Here is a 20628-nt window from a genome sequence, read left to right as displayed (position 1 = left end):
GTTGATCTTTTGTTGTTTGAAGACACATCTAACATCCTGTTCATGAATGGTCAACGCAGAAGGGGGAGTCAGAAGTGCTATGGTGGTCAGTGGTGCGTCTGGGTGAGTATGTGGTGTGAAAGTGTCCTTTGCAAATATGCAGTAGTAGGTGTTTAAGTCGTCGGCCAGTCCTTTATTGTTCTTCACTTGGGGGGATGGTCGCTTGTAGTTGGTTAGCGATTGTAATCCTCGCCAGACTGACTTAGTAGTCTTTGCAGTGAACTGTTTTTCCAGCTTTTCTGCAGAATTTCTCTATGCGGTCTCTAGCGCGATTGTACAGGTCTGTGTCCCCACTTTGATAGGTGTCCTCTTTAGCTTGACAAAGTTGCTGAAGTTTGACAATGAACTACGGCTTGTTGTTATTGAACATGAAAAATGTCTTTGTTGGTACACACACATATCTTCATAGAAACTGATATAGGATGTGACACTGTCCATATATTCATATTTGCTGCCAGTTGAAATTTCTAAGATACTCCAGTATGTGCAGTCTAAATAGCCTTGAAATTCTATCTTTGCTTCATTGGTCCACTTCACTGTTTTCACCATAGACATTTAAATGTGTGCCAGTATGTTGGTATTAAGTGAAATAAGCAGTGATCAGACAAGCTTATAGCTGCATGGGGGATAGCACGGTATGCGTCATTTAGCGTGGTATAGCAGTGGTCTAGAATGTTGTTTTCCCTGGTGGGACAGTCTATGTGCGGCTTGTATTTAGGGAGTTTGTGGTTGACTTTAGCTTTGTTAAAGCCCTCAAGAATAATGAGGGGTGAATCTGGGTGCTTTTTTTTCAAGTTTGTTTACTTGTTTGGCGAGCGTTAGCAGTGTGGCGTTTGAATGTGGCGTAGGAATGTAGACAACTGCGAGGATGAAAGAGGCGAACTCACATGGCGAGAAGAATGGCTTACAGTTAAAAAAACAGCGATTCCAAGTCCGGGCTGCAGTGTGTATTGAGCTCTGAGACGTCGGTACACCATTTTTCGTTGATATATAAGCATATTCCCCTACCTTTTGTTGTCCCTGATAGCTCCGTGGCGCAGTCCGCTTGGTGTAATTGGAAGCCCGGAAGCATTGGGGCGCCATCGGGGATACATTCACATAGACATGTTTCCGTGAAGCACAGGGCGACGGAACGTCCGAAGTCTTTACTGGTCTTTGTAAGAAGAAGAAGCTTGTTGGGTAGAGAGCTTAGATTTGCGAGGTGAATTGACGGGATTCGGAATCCTCTCTTCTAGAGCTTGACCTGCACTCCGGCTCGCTTTCCCGTGTGGTGTCGCCTTTGCCTTCTCCATGCGTCATAGATCACAGCCACTCCGCTGGTGAGTAACTTTGAAAGAACAAATGGTGAAAGTTGGTGAAAAAAAGTCCAGAATAGACTCCCGAATGTTTAGCAAGTGTTCCCTTTTGTACAACCCCAATTCCAATGAAGTTTGGACGTTGTGTTAAATAAAAACAGAATACAATGATTTGCAAATCATGTTTTACGTATATTGAATTGAATACACTACAAAGACAATATATTTAATGTTCAAACTGATAAACTTAATTGTTTTTAGTAAATAATCATTCATTTTGAATTTTATGGCTTCAACACGTTCCAAAAAAGCTGGGACAGGGTCATGTTTACCACTGTGTTACATCACCTTTTCTCATTCAATAAACGTTTGGGAACTGAGGACACTAATTGTTGAAGCTTGGTAGGTGGAATTCTTTTCCATTCTTGCTTGATGTACAGCTTCAGCTGTTCAACAGTCCCGGGTCTCCGTTGTCATATTTTATGCTTCATAATGCGCCACACATTTTCAATGGAGACAGGTCTGGAATGCAGGCAGGCCAGTCTACTACCCACACTCTTTTACTGCGAAGCCACACTGTTGTAACACGTGCAGAATGTGGTTTGGCATTGTCTTGCTGAAATAAGCGGGGGCGTCCATGAAAAAGACGTTGCTTGGATGGCAGCACATGTTTCTCCAAAACCTGTATGTACCTTTCAGCATTAATGTTGCCTTCACAGATGTGTAAGTTACCCATGCCATTGGCACTAACACAGTCCCATACCATCACAGATGCAGACTTTTGAACTTTACGTCCGTAACAGTCCGGATGGTTCTTTTCCTCTTTGGGCCGGAGGACACGACATCCACAATTTCCAAAAACAATTTGAAATGTTTTTGGAAATTCTCGTCGGACCACAGAACACTTTTCCACTTTGCATCAGTCCATCTTAGATGAGCTCGGGCCCAGAGAAGCCGGCGGCGTTTCTGGGTGTTGTTGATAAATGGCTTTTGCTTTGCATAGTAGAGTTTCAAGTGGCATTTACGGATGTAGCGCCGAACTGTATTTACTGACATTGGTTTTCAGCACTGTGGCGCCCCAAGGTTGTGTCCTCTCTCCGCTGTGTCCTCTCTCCGCTGCTCTTCTCTCTCTACACGGACGACTGCACCTCAACGCACCCGGCTGTCAAACTCCTGAAGTTTGCAGATGACACCACTGTCATCGGCCTCATCAAGGACGGTGACGAGTCTGTATATCGACAGGAAGTGGAGCGGCTGGAGCTGTGGTGCGGCCGACACAACCTGGAGCTGAACACGCTCAAGACTGTAGAGATGATCGTGGACTTCAGGAGGCATCCTTCGCCACAGCTGCCCCACACGTTGTCCAGCTGCCTTGTGTCAACCATCGAGACCTTCAAGTTCCTGGGAATTCCAGTCTCTCAGGACCTAAAGAGGGCGACCAACATCAACTCCGTCCTCAAAAAGGCCCAGCAGAGGATGTACTTCCTGCGACTTCTGAGGAAGCATGGCCTGCCACAGGAGCTGCTGAGGCAGTTCTACACAGCGGTCATCGAATCAGTGTTCCTCCATCACAGTCTGGTTTGGTGCTGCGAAAAAAAAGGACAAACTCCGACTGCAACGGACAATCAAAACTGCTGAAAGGATTGTCGGTACCCGCCTACCCACCCTTTAGGATTTGCACGCTGCGAGAACTAAGACAAGAGCATGCAAAATCCTCTCGGAGCCTCCACATCCCGGTCACCGGCTCTTCCAGCTCCTTCCCTCAGGTAGGCGCTACCGATCAATGCAAACTAGAACTAGCAGACATTCCAACAGCTTCTTCCCTCTTGCGATCAACTTCTTAAACACCTAACCTACAATTCCATTACAACATGCTGGCAATTTTTGACTTGAGTTTGTTGTCACATTTCTGTGGGGCCAATTATACATTACTCGTACACTCACTGTAGTTATCTCGCCACGCTGCACTATTTGCATATCTGTTGTTGACCAATACTGGCCACTCATGCCAGAGTAGCATCTGCTCCATTTGGACATTGACTGAGGAGTATCTGCAACATTTGCGCAATCAACATTGCCCCAGATTATCGCACTACTCGCTTGAAGTCTCGGCGCCCTTTGCACAATGGTCATTGCACCGGACTATTGCAGTATTAGTCTTTCGAACTGCTCTAAGTGCTAGAGGACTCTCTATCCTTTTGCACAATTGTCAAAAAAAAAAAGTTTTTTAAAATGTACCGGCATTACCAGATAACTAGCAACCCTTTATTGCTCAGTGACTGTTTTTCTCAATGTCTTTATGTCTCAAAAGTGTTCTCTGTCAATTGACTGTCTGTTGTCGTACTTGAGCGGCTCCAACTACCGGAGACAAATTCCTTGTGTGATTTTTTTGGACATACTTGGCAAATAAAGATGATTCTGATTCTGATTTTCTGATGTGTTCCTGAGCCCATGTGGTGATATACTTTACACAATGATGTCGGTTTTTTGATGCAGTACCGCCTGAGGGATCGAAGGTCACGGGCATTCGGTGTTGGTTTTCGGCCTTCCCACTTACATGCAGTGATTTCTCCAGATTTTCTGTACCTTTTGATGATATTATGGCCCGTAGATGATTAAATCCCTAAATTCTTTGCAATTGTACGTTGAGGAACATTGTCCTTAAACTGTTGGACTATTTTCTCACGCACTTATTCACAAAGAAGTGAACCTCGCCCCATCTTTGCTTATGAATGACTGAGCAATTCAGGGAAGCAATCATGGCACCCACCTGTTCCCAATTAGCTGTTCACCTGAGGGATGTTCCAAACAGGTGTTTGATGAGTATTCCTCAACTTTCTCACTTGCCACCTGTCCCAGCTTTTTTGGAACGTGTTGCATCCATAAAATTCCAAGTTAATGATTATTTGCTAAAAACAATAAAGTTGATCAGTTTCAACATTAAATATCTTGTCTTTGTCGTGTATTCAATTAAATATATGTCAAACATGATTTGCAAATCATTGCATACTGTTTTTATTTATGTTTAACACAACGTCCCAACTTCATTGGAATTGGGGTTGTAAGTAAGTCACGTAATGTCTCCAAAAACGAACGAAATACACAAAAACAGAGCTTGTTACTGAGGCGACCACTCAATTACAATGTACACAGTCGCGCAAAGTGCTGCATGGCTATAAAAAAAAAGTATGGATATGTAACATAAACATACCATTCATATACACATAAACATAGTTATATCAAGAAGAATATAAAGAGTACTGCAATACAACACTTCCAAAATTAATAAAATAAAAGCATATTCAAAAATAAAAAGTAAAAAGTCAGTGGCAGCTTTGCACAAGGCCACTTCAATATGGACTACGGAAGAAATAGGGTTTCTAATCACAGATATGTACAGTTACAATTGCCCTACAGTACATGAGAATACAGAGTCTGTGTTATTATAAAATCATATGGGTATACTTTCACATTTTCTCTTTGCCCTGTACAGTATATAGCCTGACCTGCAGTATATAGCCTGACCTGCAGACTGTGCAGAAAAAAAGACTAAAGACTGGTCCCACTAAAGTCAAAAGCAAGGTGATCATCTCTCATTTGAAAGCAGACTATGTGTACAATATTGTGATATCTATGCAATCTTAAAGCATTTCATACATTACCCATGTCAAAAACCAAAAGGCTATTTGTGACGACTAAAACAATACAGTGCGTTTTGAAAGCCCCTTCCAGTTCCTACTCTGGAGAAAAGCTCTCAGAAGATGTTTGAAACTTCCAGGCTCTTTTCAAACATACACCTCCCCCGATTGGAGCATTGTGGTGGACATTCCAATGTCCTTGTTAGACAATCAGTCAAGCACTTAACGCGTGTCATGTCTGTAAACCGCTAATTTGGCAGGTAATGACTGCGTTTACAAAAGAAAGGTGTAACACAGAAACATTGTAGGCCGTTGAGTTGCTAATTTTAAACCACATAGACTTTTGGTTGTCCTCGGGCATGCTAGCAGGAGTAAGAACACCTCTGCCTTTATCGTGTTCATGTCCCTGGTCTGGAGATGCTGCGCACCAAGTTTGAAGTCCATCGGATGAAAGCTGTAGGACAAGTTCATGAAAGTAAGACCCCTGTGAATGTTTCCACATTCAAAATGGTCCAAACAGGGTCCAAATTGTAGATTCAAAAAAATCATAGCTCACTTACTTTTCATTTTAGGATATGGCTTCCACTGACTTTTTTTGTACATCTCAGGGTGCTACACGTACCTCCCAATTTTGGTAGCCGTACATGGTGTGGGGGCCAATTTTATTTATTTTTTTATTTGTAGGGGGCCACCAGTTCAGGGTGTACTCCCTCTCTCACCTAGACTCAGATGAGATAGGTGCCAGCAAGCCCGTAACCCTAGTGAGAATAAGTGGTACGGCAAATGGATCAATGGATAATAATAATAAAAAAGAAGAAGTAGAATTCGTGGCATTGCAAATTGTTCCCTTGCAACGGTCGCTGCTCGGGCCCTAATAATAATGAAGGAAAAAAAATATTATTTTCCAATACAATACAATTACAATAGGTCCCTTGCACCAGGAGCGGGCCCAAATAATAACTAGAGTTGCAAGCAGCTATTAAGTGCCCTGCCACCCCTGGCAACATTGGGATACTGGCAGTTTGGGGTACTGCCACGTTGGGGTATTGGCACATTGCAGATCCATAGAATACAAATTCACAGAATACTTAAGATTTATGTGTAAAATGTAGAAAACTCTATATTTTTGTTCCACTTCACAATTATGTGCTACTGTGCGTTGGTGTGGCGGCACGGTGACCGACTGTTTAGAGCGTCTGCCTCACAGTTCTGAGGACCGGGGTTCAATCCCCCCGGCCCCGCCTGTGTGGAGTTTGCATGTTCTCACTTTCTGTGCATTTTAGGACATGGCTTCTGCTGACCTTCTTGTATGTCTCGGCGTGCTCCAAGTGCCTACCAATTTTGGTTGCCGTAGGTCAAATCTGGTGCGGGGGTCATTATGTTTTCATTTGTAGGGAACGCTACAGATCCCATTATCCCAAATGCTATCATTTTGACATACAGCGGCTGAAATAAGTATTTAACAGGTCACCATTTTTCTCACTAAATATATTTTCAAAGATGCTATTGACATGAAAATTTCACCATCTGTTGGGAACAACGCAAGTAATACATACAAAGAAAGTAGAACAAATAAGATCAGAAATTAAGTTGTGTGTAATAATGTGAAATGACACAGGGGAAAAGTATTGAACACATGACGAAAGGGAGGTGCACAAAGGCATGGAAAGCCTAGACAACATCTAAAATCTATCAATAATGAAATAGCAATTCAGGCCCTTGTCAGTGCAAATGAACTTCAGCTGGTTCAGTCCTTATTGATGGCCTACAAAAAGGTCTCATTGCCAAGGTGTGAATCAAGACACATCTCATGATGGGACAGAGAGCTGTCTCAAGACCATCGCAAACTAATTGTTGCAAAACATAACGATGGCATTGGTTACAGGCGCATATCTAAGATTCTGAATGTTCCAGTGAGCACGGTTGGGGCCATAATACGTAAGTGGAAAGCCATTTATACAATACTATATTTGCCTCGATCACGTGCTCCTGGCAGGATTTGTGACAGAGGAGGGCAAAGAATAATCAGAAGATGTCCAAGAGCCAATGACCACCTTGGAGAGCTTCAAAAAGACCTGGAATTAGCAGGTACTGCTGTCACAAGGAAAACAGTGAGTAATGCACTCTGAAAATTGAACTCTTTGGATGCCATAATGCACACCATGTTTGGAGGAGAAATGGCACTGCACATCATATCATGATCTGTGTCCTGTAGTTCCTCTTTTGGAGCTTGGGTGGCGCTTTGCGCCTTGCCTCTTTCGCGCTCCCTCTCTCTCCCCAGCATTCAGCATCACCTTGGCCACACAGCTGTCTTCAATCAGCACCCATCATTGCCTGCATTATAAGCCTGCCAGATACCAGGATTCCACCGCCAGAGTATTATCATTCAATTACACAGGCAGACTCTCGCACTCTTGTTGTAAGTTACTCGACTTCCTGCAATTGCACTTACCTCCTTGTGTTCTTCTTCGTCTCCAGTGCTCCTTTCGTGACCGCTCCAGCCACGCTGCTAAGCTCTCCCACCTACTCACGCCCCCGCTTTCTGCACTATCCTTGTCCCGACAGTCCACCATCACGCCTTGGCGATACTTACCCTGAACTGGATTGTTAATAAACCATTCTCCACTACTCCCACCACCTCTGTCTGCTTCTGGGTCCACAGTCAACATTGATACGAGTGTATTGTAACAGAATACTCTGGCCATCGTGGACCCAGCACTCCCCCACCAAGTCGTCCAACATTGGTAGACAGGACAAAATTCTTTGGGAGATTATGGACTCTTTAAACACCCTCTCACAACAAGTATCCCTCATATATTCCCAAATGCACTCCAGCCACCCTCCCATGAGTATTCCTTCTGAGCCCGCAGCCTCCGATCAATCCCACCTCCCATACAAAGAGCCTCACATTCCTCCGCCCGAGCCCTACTCAGATTTAGGTGCATGCGGCCAATTCCTCTTAAATTGCTCCTTAGTATTCAATCTGCAACCGTTGATCTACCCTACTGAACAATCAAAAGTCGCATTTGTCACCAATCTCCTACACGCTAAAGCTGCCAAATGGGCAACCGTGCTATGGCATAATTCCTCCCCGGTACTCGGGTCATTCAACTTCTTTTTGGCCGAACTTAAAAGGTCTTCAACCACCCCGTTCAGGGCAGGGAAGCCACTCAACACCTCCTCAGGGCTCTAGGTCCGTGGCGTCCATTTCTGTAGAGTTTTGAATTCTGGCGGGTGAGTATGGGTGGGATGATGCCGCGCTAAGGGGTATTTTTTTGAAGGGGCTTTCTGAGCAGCTGAAGGACGAGCTCGCAGCCAGGGATGAGCCCTCCTCACTCGAGGACTTAATTTTGATATTATTCCGACTACACAATTGCTTATGGAAAAGCGCACATGAGGAGGGTGTGAGAGCTCGGAGACTAGCATCTTCTGCGGGCACAGCGCCGTCAACAATTCCGCCTCATCCTGAACTCCTGACCGCCTCCTCATCACCCACCACTGCTTTGAGTGAGCCCATGCAACTCGGCAAAACCAGATTAGACCCTCACGAACGTCAGCGCCATTTCAACCAAAAAGTAGGTATCTATTGTGGACTACCAGGCCACTTCATTGCCACATGCTCCTTGAGACCAAAAGACCAGGCTCCCCACGAACCGAGAGCACCGTGCTGAGCCAAACTACCAGCTCCAGCTTCCTCTCGAACCACTCCCTTCTTCAAAAAAGGTCACAGCCCTGGACGGGAGACTCATCTCCCCTGTCACCCACCAAACAGCTCCATTTACTCTATTCATCTCAGGTAATTACCGGGAAACCATCCGACTTTTTGTCATTCCCTCCCCGGAGACTCCATTAGTCCTCGGAATCCCCTGGCTCAAGAAGCACAACCGCCATCGACTGGATCCACCTATCGATCACCGGGTGAAGTCCTTTCTGTCATTCTCATTGTCTTCTTTCTGTCATTCCGCCCTCCAGCAAACCTCAGCCACCTGCCACACCTGTCAACCTCTCCCGTGTGCTGGAAGAATACCACAACCTCTTTCTTGTCTTCAGTAAAGATCTTCCCATTTCCCTACCCCCTCACCGCCCTTATGACTGCGCTATTGATCTCCTGCTGGGAGCCCCTCTTCCCTCCACCCACCTCTTCAACCTTTCCTGCCCTGAGAAAAAGTCTATGGAGGACTATATCCGTGACCCCCTGGCTTCTGGACTCATCCGGCCCTCGTCTTCCCCCGTGGGGGCTGGCTTCTTCTTTGTTGAGAAGTAAGATATCACTCTCCGCCCCTGCATTGATGTCCGTGGACTCAATGACATTACCGCAAAAAATAAATCTCCAGTGCGCCTTATTCACCCCTCATTTAAACCCCTCAACGAAGCACAGATATTCACCAAATTGGATCTATGCAATGCATACCATCTCATCCGCATTAGAGAGGGGGATGAATGGAAAACTGTTTTCAATAGCCCCCTTGGACACTTCGAATACCTGGTCATGCCGTTTGGATTAACCAACGCCCCCACTGTTTTCCAAACCTTCATCAATGATGTCCTCCGTGATATGCTGAACCGGTTCGTTTTTGTCTATTTAGACGGCATTCTCATCTTCTCCCGTTCTCCCAAAGAACATCGCCATCATGTCCGCCAAGTCCTCCAGCGTCTCCTTGAGACCCGCCTCTTTGCCAAACCTGAGAAATGTGAATTCCACCTCTACTCCGTACACTTGCTGGGCTATATTATCACCAATGGACAGTTACAACCAGACCTGGCAAAGATCCGAGCAGTCGTCAACTGGCCCATTCCCTCCACCCACAAAGACCTACAACGTTTCCTAAGCTTCGCCAATTTCTACTGTCTCTTGATACATAATTACAGCGTCATGGCTGTTCCTCTCACCAGCCTCACCTCCACCAGATCCCCATTCCATTTGACCCCTGCCGTCTCACAAGCATTTCAACACCTTAAAGAGCTATTCACCAGTGCCCCGATCCTTAGACACCCCGACCCTTCCCGACAGTTTGTTCTGGAAGTTGACGCCTCCAACATTTGGACGGGAGCCGTCCTCTCCCAGCGGGACCCCGAATCCCAGAAGTTGCGTTCCTGTGCCTTCTTTCCCATCAACTTTCCCTATCTGAAAGGAATTACGACGTGGGGAATCGTGAGCTGCTGGCCATCGTCTGGGCCCTGGAGGAGTGGAGGCCCTGGCTGGAGGGGACTGTTTCTCCTTTTATTATATGGACTGATCATAAAAATCTCACCTATCTCCGTTCTGCCAAACGTGTTAATCCCAGACAAGCTCGGTGGGCCCTTTTTCTGAGCTGATTCAACTTCAGTCTCTCCTTCCGCCCTGATTACCGCAACGGCAAGCCTCTTTCGCATGTCGCCACCCCCCTCCAGCCCCATTGAACTGGAACCCATCCTTCCTTCCTCCTGCTTTATTGGGGCAGCCACTTGGGAGATTAAGGAGGTGGTTAAAAATGCTCAGAGAACCCAACCAGATCACAAGACTGGATCTCCTGACCAGCTGTTTGTAGCCAATTTGGCACGTTCTGACGTTCTTTAGTGGGTCCACAATTCAAAACTCACCTGTCATCCCGGAATCACCCGCACTATCCAATTCCTACAAAAGCACTTCTGCTGGCCCAGCCTGGTGAAAGACACCCGGGAGTTCGTCCGAGCCTGCTCCGTCTGTGCCCAAGGAAAGACTTCACATCTGCCCCCAGCTGGTCTGCTGTGCCCCTTACCTATCCCGAGCCGCCCTTGGTCCCACATCGCCTTGGACTTTGTAACCGGCCTACCTCCCTCAGAAGGTAACACTATCATTCTTACCATTATTGATCGGTTCTCCAAATATATCCTTTACGTACCCCTCCCCAAGCTAACCTCTGCCTTTGAAACCACTGACCTCCTTGTCATTCACGTGTTTAAACTCCACGGAATCCCCATTGACATAATCTCGGACCGAGGTCCGCAGTTCTCCTCCCAAAGAAAGAGTTCTGTAAGGTGGTGGGCCTCTGCTGCGCCTAGAAATTCTGTCCATAAAAGTTATGAACAGAATCGGTGACAAAGGGCAGCTTTGGCGGAGTCCAACCCTCACCGGAAACGAGTCCGACTTACTGCCGGCAATGCGGACCAAACTCTGACACCGGTCGTACAGGGATCGAACAGCCTGTATCAGGGGGTTCAGTACCCCATACTCCCAAAGCACCCCCCACAGGACTCCACGAGGGACACGGTCGAACACCTTGAGGGTCTGCTGGGAACGTCTGGCAGAATCCCCTTTCAGAAGGAGTTTCAACTCCCACCTCCGACAGAACTTTGCTAATGTTCCAGGGGAGGCGGGGGGCATTGAGTCCGAGTGGACCATGTTCCGCGCCTCCATTGCCAAGGCAGCCGACCAGAGCTATAGGGTTAAAGTGGTTGGTGCCTGTGATGGCGGTAATCCCCGAACCCGTTGGTGGACACCAGCGGTGAGCGATGCCGTCAAGCTGAAGGAGTCCTATCGGGCCTTTTTGGCCTGTGGGACTCCTGAGGCAGCTGACAGGTACCAGTTGGCCAAGTGGAATGCAGCTTTGGTGGTCGGTGAGGCAAAAACTCGGACGTGGGAGGAGTTCGGTGAACCCATTGGAGAACGACTTCCGGAGGGCTTCGAGGAAATTCTGGTCCACCATCCGGCATCTCAGGAAGGGGAAGCAGTGCAGCATCAACACAGTATATAGTGGGGATGGAGCGCTGCTGACCTCGACTTGGGACGTTGTGAGTCGGTGGGGAGAGTACTTCGAAGACCTCCTCAATTCCACCGACACGCCTTCCCATGATGAAGAAGAGTCTAGGGTCTCTGAGGCGGGCTCTCCAATCTCTGGGGTTGAGTCACCCACCGAGGTGGTTAAAAAGCTCCTCGATGGTAAGGCTCCGGGGGTGGATGAGATTCGCCCGGAGTTTCTAAAGGCTCTGGATGTTGTGGAGCTGTCCTGGTTGACACACCTCTGCAACATCGCGTGGACATCGGGGACAGTGCCTCTGGATTGGCAAACTAGGGTGGTGGTCCTCCTTTTTAAGAAGGGGGACCGGAGGGTGTGTTCCAACTACAGGGGGTTCACACTCCTCAGCCTCCCTGGTAAGGTCTATTCAGGGATGCTGGAGAGGAGGATCCGTTGGGAAGTCGATTCTCAGATTCAGGAGGAGCAGTGTGGTTTTCGTCCTGGCCGTGGAACAGTGGACTAGCTCTACACCCTCAGCAGGGTCCTTGAGGGTGCATGGGAGTTCGCCCAACCAATCGACATGTGTTTTGTGGACTTGGAGAAGGCGTTCGACCGTGTCCCTCGGGGGGTCCTGTGGGGGGTGCTTCGGGAGTATGGGGTACCAAACCCCCTGATACGGGCTGTTCGGTCCCTGTACGATCAGAGTCAGAGTTTGGTCTGCATATCCGGCAGTAAGTCGGACTCGTTTCCGGTGAGGGTTGGACTCCACCAAGGCTGCCCTTTGTCACTGATTCTGTTCATAACTTTTATGGACAGAATTTCTAGGCGCAGCCGAGGCGTAGAGGGGGTCCGGTTTGGTGGCCTCAATATTGCATTGTTGCTTTTTGTAGATGATGTGGTTTTGTTGGCTTCTTCAAGCCCTGATCTCCAATTCTCACTGGAGCTGACTGTGAAGCGGCTGGGATGAAAATCAGCACCTCCAAATCTGAGACCATGGTCCTCAGTCGGAAAAGGGTGGTGTACCCTCTCCAGGTCGGGGAGGAGATCCTGCTCCAAGTGGAGGAGTTCAAGTATCTTGGGGTGAGGGAAGAAGCGAACGGGAGATTGACAAGTGAATCGACACAGGGTCTGCAATGATGCAGACTTTGTATCGGTCCGTTGTGGCGAAGAAGGAGCTAAGCCGAAAGGCGAAGCTCTCAATTTACCGGTCGATCTACGTTCCTACCCTCTCCTATGGTCAAGAGCTGTGGGTCGTGACCGAAAGAACAAGATCCCGGGTACAAGCGGTCGAAATGAGTTTCGTCGCAGTGTGTCCGGGCTCTCCCTTAGAGATAGGGTGAGAAGCTCGTTCATCCGGGGAGAGATCGGAGTACAGCCGCTGCTCCTCCACATTGAGAGGAGCAAGATGAGGTGGCCGAGCCATCTGATTAGGATACCTCACGGATGCCTCCCCGGTGAGGTGTTCCGGGCACGTCCCACCAGGAGGAGATCCCGGGGATGACCCAGGAAACGCTGGAGAGACTGTCTCTCAGCTGGCCTTGGAACGCCTCGGGATCCCCCTGGAAGAGCTGGATGAAGTGGCTCGGGAGAGGGAAGTCTGGGCATCCCTGCTAAAGCGACTGCCCCTGCGACCCAACCTTGAATAAATGGAAGAAAATGGATTGATGGATGGATGGATGGAAATAAGAATTTAATGGACAACAGTATCAAAAGCTTTACTTAGATCAAGGAAAACACCAAGTGCAATTGTTTTCATATCTAATGCTGATGAGATGTCATTAACCAGCGGCAGTAAAGCAGGTTGAGTGGAATGTTTCTTATGGAAACCATAATGATGATGAAACAGGATGTTATTAGTAGCGTAGTGCTGTGAGAGTCTTACATAGACTAGTTTTTTTTTGATTTTGCACATGTGAACTCACAAAGTTTGGGGGAGATGCATCATTAAATAATAAAAACAAATTTGGTGTTAACCAAGTCTCGCAAAGACCAGTCATATTAAAATTACGGTCTCTGATAAGATCACTGACTAGCAAAGTTTTTGAGGAAAGGGATCTAATATTCACAAGACCAATTTTCATTAAAGTGGGCTGATCGATGCTATTTGCGCCCAAAGTATTCATAGTAGTAATGTTAATAAGATTGCATCGTCTAGAACCCGTATAATATTTCGAGTTGCTGTGGACATGGCGAGAGATTGATACTGCAGGAATCTAGTAGTTATTTCTTGATGGTCATCGGTAGAACAAACCAGGGAAGAATGCTTAAACTTATCACACAGCAGTACTACCTCAGTAGAAAGCATAACAGTCTGCAATTCATTAGTGCGGAGTGGATCAGAATGTGTAGTATGCCGCGCTAATCTACATATACTGTAGGACTATGTGTGTTGCTAGAGTCCAGAATAGCACTAATTAGCCTTGATCTTACAGATTCCACACCTGTTCTAACAGGCTCGCTAATCACCTGTGTCCCAGCTTGCTCTCGTGTGAAATGTCATGGAAAGCTCAAACAGTAATCTGTTTCTAGAAAGAGCGATGGCGCCTACCCTGTTAGGGTGAAGGCCGTCCGCCCTCATCAGTCCTACAGAATGAACTCCAATTATCTACAAACTGCAGTCCCTGTTTGCTAAAGAAGCTAGCCAGCCACCGGTTAAGTGAGAATAATCTGCTAAACCTCTCATCATTGCCTCTCACAGGCAAGGGCCCAGAGATAATTACTCGATGCCCACAAATCTTTCTGGCGAGATTCCTGGCTCTGTTCCTCTTTGCAATCTCTGATTGCCTCGTCCTTGTACCATTGGAGCTGACATTTATCACTATAGCTAGTGTTGTGAGCCCCACGCTGGTGTTTAGGCATAATGCGAATCAGCTCCCTCAGGCTAACTTCAATGGTACTTTGCTTCGGCCCCAGGAATACACATTACTGTGGCTGGGTTTTTAAGATCGATGTTACAAGTGGGAGAGTCACCTATGACTAACGTGCAGGAGAACAGTCAACTGAGGAAGAATGGGATGAGCTAAAAGAGTAGTTACCAAACTATTGTGCTCTTGTTGGCGGACACGTCCCTCGAGCAGGTTAAGCCTCTCAAGGAGAAGGGTGCAAGTGTTGCATGAGTCCATGATCACATTTATTTGGTCGGAATTTTGGAGGCGAAGTCTGTGGGATAGCCGAAAAGCCTCGTTGGTGCTCAGCAGTGGCGCGGCTGAAGCTAATACACTGCAAAAATACACTTCCTTAATACTAGATAGATACACTTGCTTTTAGTGTAAATTTACAAGAAAATAATGGAAATTATTTGCCAGGGCAGTCAATGAATTTTACTTACTTAGATTTCTTGAAATAAGAAAGATATCTAGATCTATATAAATCTTAAAATAAGCTTGACACACTTATTCTAACATCATATCAAGTCAATTATATCTTAAAATAATCTTAAAACACTCAATATAAGCAACAAAACAAGTCAAATAAATCTTAAAATGAGATGAAAACATTTTGTTGCTTAGAATAAGATAAAAACACTTATTTTAAGCACAAAAAAAAAATCAAGGCAAATAATCCTGTGTAAGCATTCTTCCATTCCTCAAAAAAACAATCATTCCAAAAACATCGACTTTAAGTTCTTAAGTATTAAGCGTTAAGTGTTTGTTTGTTTGTGTTCCTTAAGGTAAGGTGAATTTTTGCATTAACCTTCTGCGCTCATTCACTTAAAGGATAGGTGAAATATCAAATAAACAATATGCTTTAAAGTATATATTAGTATGATTATTATAGCGTATTTCTGACAACTTTATTGGCAGAACGTCAACATTTTTTATTTTTTTTAAATCACATTCTCTTATTGAACATCCACCGCGTGGTTGTATTTAAGCTCTTAATGGAATGCGCTAGAACATTTAAGTTGAATGTAACTTAAGACAACTATTTTTAAAAATGATTCCACATTTATTTAACTCGGCTTGTTAAGCATTACTCCGACACCAATTCAACTAAATTATATATTTGAAATTACCAAACTGCTTTAGTTCCTAAAACCCAAAAATGTATTTCAATTAAGAGCCATGCAAAATGCATACAACTGCTATATTACAATCATTTATTATTATTATTATGAATCAGTTTTAATTGAACATATCTTGTTTTCAGCAACAAAAGAAGCAAAACCATGGCCAACTAGGCTTCGAGTGTGTACATTCCTCAGTGACGGCATGAAAAAAAAAATATTCCTCACAAACTGGTATCTTCCTCTTCTTGATGGAATGCGTTTCAGGTGTTCTCCATCATGTTTGCCACCTTTCCGATTTCCTTTGGAGTGTAACACTGCTGAATCGCAAAACAAAAACAATGTGTTAAGATTTACAATGACTGATTCTTTAAATAAGTGACATGAGAAATACTCAACAGATAGGGGAATAAATCTCCCAGTCGTCGTGCTCGTCCCCAGTCGCCACAAAGCCACCAGTGTCTGAAACAAGCAGATTACCCTGTTCAACAAGTTTCGTTTTCTGCACATTGTGATTACTGTGCTTTACTGTGCTGTATTTTATTCTGTTGAATTCAAAACACTTTATTATAAATAGTAGTTATCATTAAAAGTTCAATTAACAGTGGGTCCTGGTGTGTTGTTCTTGCCCTGAAATTGTGTTGGTGGCTTCGGAAAGGGGAGTCCCACCTATGCAACAATCATCATCAAAAATCAACAACAGCATGTAAGTCTACAACATACCGTACAAGGCAGAATTATGTGCCACAGCATTATCACAATTCTCCAGAATCCATCCATCCATTTTCTGAGCCGCTTCTCCTCACTAGGGTCGCGGGCGTGCTGGAGCCTTTCCCAGCTGTCATCGGGCAGGAGGCGGGGTACACCCTGGTTGCCAGCCAATCGCAGGGCACATAGAAACAAACAACCATTCACACTCACAGTCATGCCTACGGGCAATTTAGAGTCTCCAATTAATGCATGTTTTTGGGATGTGGGTGGAAACCGGAGTGCCCGGAGAAAACCCACGCAGGCACGGGGAGAACATGCAAACTCCACACAGGCGGGGCCGGGGATTGAACCCGGGTCCTCAGAACTGTGTGACTGACGCTCTAACCAGTCATTCACCGTGCCGCCTTGTCCAGAATCATTTACCCATTTTGCCATCCTCCTCCTTATATCAGATTCTGTGGAATCTGCCACCGCTCATACGTGCCATGTAGCTTGTCAAAACAGCACAGGCAGCCTGTGTATGAACAGACAATACAGTATGTGATATAGAGAACAACATGTTTATGTTATGTAAAACCCGTCCCGTGTAGTTAATGTATTAACACTCTCGTTAATGTGTTGGTAGTACTATGAGCGGGGTCCTGGGTACTTATACTACTAAGTAAATCCATCCATTCATTTTCAGAGCCGCTTCTCCTCACTAGGGTCATGGGCGTGCTGGAGCCTATCCCAGCTATCTTCGGGCAGGAGGCGGGGTACACCCTGAACTGGATGCCAGCCAATCGCAGGTCTCCAATTCATGCATGTTTTTGGGATGTGGGAGGAAACCGGAGTGCTCGGAGAAAACCCACGCAGGCACGGGGGAGAACATGAGTTCTGACCTAAAAAAATAAAATGGGCCGCTTGACTTGCAATGCAAGCACAAAATAAAATGTGCGTGCAACAGTGTTAGAATGGTACTCACAAATCCTCAGTTCAGGCAATAGATGGTGGTGGCAAGAGAGGTGAGCACTCTAAGCTGTGGCAGATACGGCAAAAGCAGTTTAGCCAAAGCCCAAACCAGACGAGCGAGATGTCTTTGTTTCCACAGCAGGGTCCAAAGACTGTATTCATAGTCAGCTGTACAGTAAAAAGTATCTCTCTTTAGTTTTAAAGCTAATTTAAACTTCGATACTTTGGATACAAGAAGCAAAAAAGAAAAGAATAAAAGCTAGCATTAACATTAGCATGCTACGTTGCTAATCGCGATCAGCAGTTTTCTTTATTGCACAAAACATTCCTCTGAGCACAATAAAAACAATTTCAAAAATAAAAACACATTAAGTAATCCCTTTCAATCGGGTTGCAAATAGTTAAAAACAAACCAGTTTTGCATCCACTTGTTTGGAGACTATTTTCAAGAGAATTGCTTCTTTGCTGTAAGCTTGTTGAATCCCTGCTTAGTGCACAGTGCAAATGGAGGCTGGACTCTTCTATCACGATTCAGAAACTTTACAGGATAGACTACACGCACCAGTACCTAATTGGACATTAAAAATGCTTCATCCAGTCAAATTAAAGATGCATAAAGATTGGTGTCATCCAATTGAAATTCAAGACACAAACATATTGACATGTGCAGTTAGGTAGTGAGAAAAGAAAAAGAAAAGACACCATACTTGCAACGAACAAATAAACCTTCACCATGAAATAAAATGAACATTACATATCAACAAAATAGTTGAAAAAGTTGACATGAAAAAGTGCAGCTTTATCAGAATTAACTAGTAATGTCAATACATTAGACAGTATTTATTATTTTGAAATACACTTAGTTTTATTGCTTTCAATTAGAGTGTATCAAGGATCTTGTTCTTTCATAGGTGAGGGTAGGAATGTAGATCGACCGGTAAATTGAGAGCTTCGCCTTTCGGATTAACTCCTTCTTCTTCTACTGATACAAAGTCCGCATCAGTGCAGACGCTGCACCAATCCGCCTGTCGATCTCCCGTTCCATTCTTCCCTCACTCGTGAACAAGAACCCAAGATATTTGAACTTCTCCAATTGGGACAGGATCTCATCCCCAACCTGGAGAGGGCACTCCAGCCTTTCCCGACTGAGGACAATGGTCTCAGATTTGGAGGTGCTGATTCTCATCCCAGCCGCTACATACTCAGCTGCGAACTGCCTCAGTGAGAGTTGGCGATCACGGCTTGATGAAGCCAACAGAACCACGTCATCTGTAAAAAGCAAATATGCAACACTGAGGCCACCAAACTGGACCCCTCTACCCCTCAGCTGCACCTAGAAATTCTGTCCATAAAAGTTATGAATAGAATCGGTGACAAAGAGCAGCATTGGCGGAGTCCAACCCTCACTGGAAACGAGTACGACTTACTGCCAGCAATGCGGAGCAAACTTTGACACTGGTCGTACAGGGACCGAACAGCCCGTATCAGGGGGTTCGGCACCCCTTACCAGGAAGGCTGAGCAGTGTGAACCTCTGTAGTTGGAACACACCCTCCAGTCCGCCTTTTTAAAAAGGGGGACCACCACCACCACAGCCCCACAACATCCAGAGCCTTTAGGAACTCCGGGCGAATCTCATCCAACCCCTCTCAAGAGAACTAGTACCAGAGCCCAAGCCGTATGTAGGCGAGCCCAACTTAATCGAGTCGGAACTTCTCGACCTCACACACCAACTCCTTCTCTGCCAGAGAGGTGACATTCCACGTCCCTAAAGCCAGTTTCTGTAGCCGAGGATCAGATCACCAAGGTCCCTGCCTTCGGCCACCACCAAGCTCACACTGCACCTGACCTCTATGGCCCCTCCCACAGGTGGTGAGCCCATGGGAAGGGGGACCCAGGTTACCCTTTAGGGCCCATGGGTGCAGGCCCGGCCACCAGGCGTTCGCCTTCGAGCCCCACCTCCAGGCCTGGCTCCAGAGAGGGGCCCCGATGACCTGCGTCCGGGCAAGGGAAACCTAGATCCATTTATTTTGTTCGTCATAGGGGGTTTTGGAGCCATGCTTTGTCTGGTCCCTCACCTAGGACCTGTTTGCAATGGGTGACCCTACCAGTGGCGTGAAGCCCCAGAGAACTTAGCTCCTAGGATCATTGGGACACACAAACCCCTCCACCACAATAAGGTGACGGCTCAAGGAGGGGATTTCTTACCTCTTTATTCACAAGTCAGGAAAATAAAGACTTGAGTAAAACTCCAGCTGCTGCCATAGAAAGTGCATTTTCCAGCTCTTAAAAAGCACTATAACATTATAACAAATGAGCAACATAATATTTCCACTTTCCAACTCTAGTAGCATCTTCTATCTGCCAGTGTCCAAAAAAGAAAAAACAATCCAGGAGGATGTAATGACGAAAACAGGCTCTTGCACACACAGACCCCAAGTGTTGCTCAAGCACCTGCCCTTTTGCCCTGTATGAAAAAAGCGCCCTTTTGTCTTTTTGCAACCCATTTCTTCTTCATTCATCAATATTTTAAAAGAATAAATAATTACCCTCAGTGTCATCAATTCCACCCAACATGTTATGACATGAAAGTGATACTTAATCATATTTTTTTTGGTACCGTTCTTCTGACTAATATCCTTGCAAATACAGTATAAGACCCCTCGATGCTACGGAAGCCGTCTGTGAACCATGGCTTGTGTTGGAAGATGTGACATTAAAAAAAAACGTTGGGAAAAGTACTCTAGAACTGCTGAGATTTATTGTATTTGGGGTCAATCAGAGGGACTTTAAATGGTGGAAGTTGTATGGTGACTTCAATGTAAAATGACTGGATGTAATTGCTTAATGTTGAATGTTGTTAAAATCATTTTTTTACTCAGTTGAGTTACAGGAGAACAACTTATAGGTTAACTAATTGTGGGGAAAAAAGTTTTTGCATGTTCATGACAATAAAAGGTGATTCTTCTTCTTCTTCAAATATTAAAATTTGTTCAAGTCACATCGGAGTGACTTTCCTTTATTTAAAGGGGAAAAGTGAATGTGTCAGAATTGTTCATTTAAGACAGTAGAATATTGTTCAAAACACTATCTGAAAACTAGTTTTGCTTGATGTAATTGTAAAACGACCAAATGGGATGTATGGACTAAATAAGAATAAAAAGTGATATTTACTTTAAATAAGTGTAATAATCTTACTTAACTAGTATTTAACAGTCAAAACAAGATGGAGAAGATAATTTAACTAGATTTAAGACAATAAATCTTATTAAGCTGTAATAAATTTGGAGCGAAG

At 45.4% G+C, this 20628-nt stretch overlaps 1 protein-coding gene across 6 annotated transcripts in view; it reads left to right on the top strand.

The window, feature by feature from the left end:
• The window catches only part of phf2 (PHD finger protein 2), a 217640-nt gene extending 197333 nt beyond the window's left edge, over positions 1 to 20307 (top strand). For 5 of the 6 annotated variants that reach the window (XR_009790231.1, XR_009790230.1, XR_009790232.1 and 2 more), the window contains one exon: positions 17070 to 20307. The gene's annotated coding sequence lies outside the window, so the exon portion shown is untranslated. Of the gene's footprint in view, positions 1 to 1274; positions 1323 to 17069 lie in introns of those variants that run through there. The other variant, XM_061785746.1, reaches the window with a different exon arrangement.
• The last annotated feature ends 321 nt before the right edge of the window (positions 20308 to 20628 follow it).

This window comes from Phyllopteryx taeniolatus, chromosome 9, assembly GCF_024500385.1.
Source record: "Phyllopteryx taeniolatus isolate TA_2022b chromosome 9, UOR_Ptae_1.2, whole genome shotgun sequence".
In the NCBI taxonomy this organism is placed as follows: domain Eukaryota; kingdom Metazoa; phylum Chordata; class Actinopteri; order Syngnathiformes; family Syngnathidae; genus Phyllopteryx; species Phyllopteryx taeniolatus.
The sequence above is the reverse complement of the archived record's forward strand: the minus strand, read 5'-3'. Positions and strand labels throughout refer to the sequence as shown.